Genomic DNA, 5,440 nt, shown 5'->3' with positions numbered 1-5,440 from the left:
TTCTCTTAGCTACTTCCTACTGTCATTTTGTGTTTAATTCATCTCAGATAGGTACCCACATGGCTGCAGCTGCTCCAGACATTTCATCAAGATACAGCCGTCTGTAGCAGGAAGATTGTTTCCTTGGGTCTCCTTCTTAGACCAGTGGAATAAAGGCTCCTGGAGAAAACTGTGTCCTAACCCTGAGGCCTGATGGCTAGGTTATGTGGCACAAAGGACTCGGGACTACTAATCAGCCAGCTTGATTTAGGGGTTCTCCTGGACTGTCCAGGTACTGATGGGTTCACCAGTGAGAGGTACCAGAAGAGAGAAGCAGCCATGTGGCCACGTGACGTCCTGCTGCCAGGATGCTTAGAGTTCAGGGAGGCCCGCTGCTCAGTGCCTCAGTTCCTCCATCTGCGAAGCCAGAGGGTTGGGTGGCCAATCACCGGGCACAGCACCCTGCCCTGCTGAGCAGATGGCATCACCCACTGCAGTTACTTGGCTGTTTCCCAACAGGGTCTCAGAACTTCTCAACTTGTACTCACCCCTAAGGGGGACCTGGCTCTTTGTGGTCCCTTCATTCAGGTCCAGCACCATCTCCAGGCTCAGGACAGAGGAGGGGGACAGTGGTGCCCCGATCCCCAGGCTGGTTCCTGGGGAGGCCCAGCCCAGGCTCCTCCCAGCAGATGCCTGCTGACCTGGCGACAGCCTCTGTTACCACAGCAACCGGCCTGTCTGGTAGAACTGCACTAGTGTGTGAGTCAGACTCCAGCTTGCATCCCTGAAGCCCCTTCAGAACTGCAGCAGGCTGCACACAAGCTGCGTCTTCAGAAAATGCATGGAGTGGGCATGGCTGACAGGGCAGCGGCCCTCCAGCATGGCATGAAATAGTTCTAGAAATGCTGTCAGTGCACTCAGAGTGACACGGGTGACATGCAAACAAGTGGACACAGATGCTGTTGTCTTAAGGTGCCAGGGCCTCAGCTCTGACCCACAGAGCCCCATGAAACATAAGACCAAGGTCCACGAAAGGTGACCCAACAGAGTGTGGAAACTATAGAACAGTATCCTTGATTTTACATGCAAGCAAGATTCTACTGAAGATTATCCAAAAACGACTGGAACAACACATCAGCAGAGAACTGCCAGAGGTCCAGGCTGGGTTTAGAAGGGGTCGTGGTACTAGGGATATTGTAGCTGATGTTAGATGGATCTTAGCTGAAAGCAGGGAATACCAGAGGAATGTCTATCTGTGTTTCACTGACTATGCAAAGGCATTTGACTGTGTGGATCATAACAAACTGTGGCTGACTCTGAGAAGAATGGGAATCCCAGAACACTTGATCGTGCTAATGCAAAACCTATACTTGGGCCAGGAGGCAGTTGTCAGAACAGAGCACAGGAACACTGCATGGTTCAAAATTGGGAAGGGCGTACGCCAGGGATGTGTCCTATCTCCATACCTTTTCAACCTGTTTGCAGAACAGATCATCCAGGAGGCTGGGCTCTATGAGGAGAAATGTGGGGTCAAGATTGGTGGACGATCTATCAACAATCTGTGTTATGCAGATGACACAACCCTGCTTGCTGAAACTGAGGAGGACCTGAAGCGCCTGCTGCAGAGGGTCAAGGACTGCAGCCTACAATATGGATTGAGGCTCAATGTCAAGAAGACAAAGATTCTCACCACTGGGTCAATTGGCAGCATCAGGAAGAGATTGAGATTGTTCACAGTTTTAGTTTGCTTGGCTCCACAGTCAACACTCTTGGCACCAGTAGCCAGAAAATTAAAAGGCCCATTGCTGTGGGAAAGTCTGCTGTTAGGGACCTCTCCAAAGTACTGAAGAGCAATGGTGTCTCTGTGGAGACTAAGGTGCGTCTGATACAGGCCATGGTCTTTGCAATCACTTGTTATGCATCAGAGAGTTGGACAATGACCAAGGAGAACAGAAGGAGAATTGATGCCTTTGAGCTGTGGTGCTGGAGAAGAGTATTGAGAATACCATGGACTGCTATGAAAACAAATAGATTCATCCTGGAAAGGGTTAAACCAGGTGGCTCTTTGGAGGCAAAGATTCTGAGGCTCCCTCTAACATACTTTGGACATATTATAAGAAGACACCGGTCCTTGGAGAAGGACATCATGCTGGGGAGGGTGGAGGGACAGCGGAGTGTAAGAATCAAATATCAAAAACTCAGTTTCTGACAAAGTGCAGCTACCTCCAGCCCACTCGCTTGCGTAGTTTGCAGCAAGCAAACTCCCCCACTTGTGATAAAACACGCTCTGTTGGCCGACTGCCTCCCTGAGCTATGGCTAACCAATAGAGAGCAAACTAGTACTAGAACTACTATAAGTAGCCAATCATAAACTGTGTAGCTAGACAAAGAAGCAAGAAAGTATAAAAAGGAGGGCTCCCTTGGTCTCTCAGGTGGATGCTGCAGTGTCAGCACGCTGGAGCCCGGGTTTGAACTAGAAATAAACTTTATTAATTCGGCTAATTGGCTTGGTGGTCTTTTCTGGGGACTCGCTCCGTTACATGGAGGAGGGGAAGGCCCCCTATGAGGTGGATTGATTCGGTGACTGGGCACAAGACAGAGCAGAGTTTAGGGCTGTTGTACATACGGTCGCTATGAGTTGCAAGCGACTCAATGGCACATAACAACAACATCTCCACAGTCCCTGCTACACCACTGGGCCAGGGCTCCCTGAGGGGTTTACTGTTCCTCACTGACCTTCCTCTCTACGTAACACAGATGTCCTTCTCCAGGACTGGCCCCTCTTAACACTAACACGTGAGAAGTCTCACTCTGGCTGCATGCCTCCCAAGTCGGGCCTGCTCTCTGGCAGTCCTTGTCCTCATCACCATCTAGTGACTTAAATCTGCACAAAGGCATGGCAGCATCAGTGGTCTCACATGCAGAAACTGTGACAGTGAGCAAGAGACTGAAGAGTGGATGCATTTGAATGGATTTGTTATAGGGGAGAGAGCTTCCAGCCACCAAAGTAGAGACATAAGGAATTAATACAAGAGCAGGGATACAGGGAGCACACAGGCAGGAGGGGTACAGACCAAGGAGCTCTTCAAAAGGCTGATCTTCTCCAGCAGCGCCTTAGGAGAAAGGCCCAGTCTCCTCCACCCTTAAAGGCCTTGGAGGCCCAGTGGAAGGCCAGCTGCAATGGCACTGAAGTGAGGTAATACAGATGTGAGACAGAGATGATCCAGAGAGACACGGACAAGGGCAGTGAGCACAGCTGGAGTTGTGCTTGGTAGAGGTCAGTGATGCTGGGAAAGAGAGACAGATGTCAGCCCCAGGTGCAGGTAGAGACGCGCACTGGATAAAACCAAAAGAACTCCCCTCCCCCGCAACAACAGCAAAGCCCACCCTGCCCTCTCACTGGGGCCTCTCACTGGGACCTTAAGCATACACCAAGTGCCTACTGGGGGCCTTCCGGGATGGTGGGGGTCTGATTCGTTCAAGTCACACACAGGATCTTCCGCAGTATGTTTGGAGGGGTAACTGCACAGGGCTGAGCAGCGGTGGGGGAGGCAGCCCATGTGGCAGGCCTGTCACCCGCAAGGGCGGGGTAGGGGAAGCTGGCTGAGGCCTGGGACCAGCCCTTTGAGCGAGCTGGGTGCCTTGCGCCCAGGCATGGGGAGTGCTTCCCTGGGTGCAGGGCCCACACATGAGAGGCAACGCAGGGGGCTACACGCGGGTCCTCTGCGGGGGGCTACACGTGGGCCCTCTGCGGAGGGGTGCACGTGGGTCCTCTGGGGAGGGGTACACGCGGGCTCGCTGCTGCGGGGGGGGCTACACGCGGGTCCTCTGCGGGGGGCCTACACGTGGGTCCTCTGCGGGGGGGTACACGTGGGCCCTCTGCGGGGGGGTACACGTGTGTCTTCTGCGTGCGCCTTTAATCTCAGGCTTGCTCACTCGCGGCCTGCCCTTATTATAGTGCAATTAAAGCACGTGGGGCAGGACCAGCAGAGGTTAAAAATAGCCCTTCCCAGCCAGCCCGCCCGCAGTGGATCGCAGCCGCCTCCAAGGAACGGACCGAGATGGTTTGGACAGGAAGCCTGCGCCCCGCCCTGCCTCCCGCCTGTTGCAGCTCAGAGAAATGTGACCTCTTAGCAGCTTGAGCTTCATTGCCTGCACTGTTGGTTTGGCAAACTTCTGTCCGACACCCAGCACTGTCCCCGACCCAGAAGTGCAGAAAAGTAAGGAAGAAGGAGGAAGGAGTCTCCCTCGCTCGCCCAAATGCTGGGAATAAAATAAGGAGACGGTGTGGGAGGGGGGAGGGCGGAAGAGCGCCCACAAAGCGGGAGCACCCCGCGCAAAGCCCCAGAGCCCGGGCGCATGGCTGGGAGCGGCGCGCCAGGAAGCAATGGACCCTCCACCATCTCACTGCCAAAGCCAGCTGACTTAAGAGGCGACCTTTCGATGGGTTAAATCACACTGGGGGCACAGAGAGAGGAGTGTCCATCTTCTAGCAGAACCTCCAGGGTCCTCGGACCCATTGGGTCAGCAGCGCCCTGCGGATGCGCAGCCCTATAACATGCAGAGAGGAGTTGGGCTTGCTTATTTCACAGGGTTCCTCCACATCAAGTCAGGAAGTGACACCAGCTCAGCTGCACTGGCCCTATCGCTGGGCACCCCATCCTTTCAGGGCCTGGGGGGTGAGGGGAGACAAGTGTCAACCGTACCTAGAAACGGAATCCTTCATGTTGTGAATTGCATGTTGAGTAATCAGATAGGGCGGGGCCTGGGGAGGGGACAGTGATGTGAAGTCCTTGTGGCTGGAGCAGGGGAGCTTGGGCCAGAGTAGGAAAGGTAGTGGAGGCAGGAGCAGGAAGGCGGGGCCAAAAAGGCGGGAGCTGGGGACAGAGCAAGGGAGGGGGTGCAAAGCCGTGGAGATGGGGCGGGACCTGGGAAGTGGAGGGGCCAGTGGGGGCAGGGCCAGGAAGGTGGGAGGTGGGGCAGGGGAGTGAGGGAATCAAGGAATATGAGATCTGAAGGGGGGAGCGGAAGAGCAGGATGGGGGGCGGGGATGTGGAGGGTTTCCAGACCGCAGGGGAGCGGGGATCTAGGAGCAGGGCCGTGGGGGAAGAAAGGGAGAGGACAAGGGCAGGGCAGTGAGCAGAGGGAGGGGCCGGACCACAGAGAAGGTGGGATCTGGGGAGCAGTCGGAGAGTAGGGCGGTGGCCATCCAGAGGGCCAGTTAGGGGAGTAGAAAGGTAGGTCAGGGGAGGTGGGATCTGGGGAGGCAGAAGAGGTGGGGACGTAGTAGTAGACATCTAGAAGGGGGGAGGGGAGGAAGGCGTTGTGGTGGGGAGGAAGGGGATGGGGGAGGAGAAAGCCAGGCTAGGTGGCAACCAGAAGGGTGGGCCCACAGCTGGCTGCTCTCTGCTCAGAGTCCTAGTATCAGCCCAAGTGACTGAGCTGTAGCGGTTCTGATGAT

The 5,440-nt window shown here is 55.0% G+C and overlaps 1 pseudogene; it reads right to left on the bottom strand.

Annotated features, from left to right (window-relative positions):
• Positions 1-579, bottom strand: part of LOC102864538 — a 4,191-nt pseudogene extending 3,612 nt beyond the window's left edge.
• Between the last annotated feature and the right edge of the window lie 4,861 nt (positions 580-5,440).

The sequence above is a fragment of the Elephantulus edwardii genome, unplaced genomic scaffold (assembly GCF_000299155.1).
Source record: "Elephantulus edwardii isolate Elephantulus edwardi_28Jun2011 unplaced genomic scaffold, EleEdw1.0 scaffold00217, whole genome shotgun sequence".
Taxonomy (NCBI): domain Eukaryota; kingdom Metazoa; phylum Chordata; class Mammalia; order Macroscelidea; family Macroscelididae; genus Elephantulus; species Elephantulus edwardii.
The sequence above is the reverse complement of the archived record's forward strand: the minus strand, read 5'-3'. Positions and strand labels throughout refer to the sequence as shown.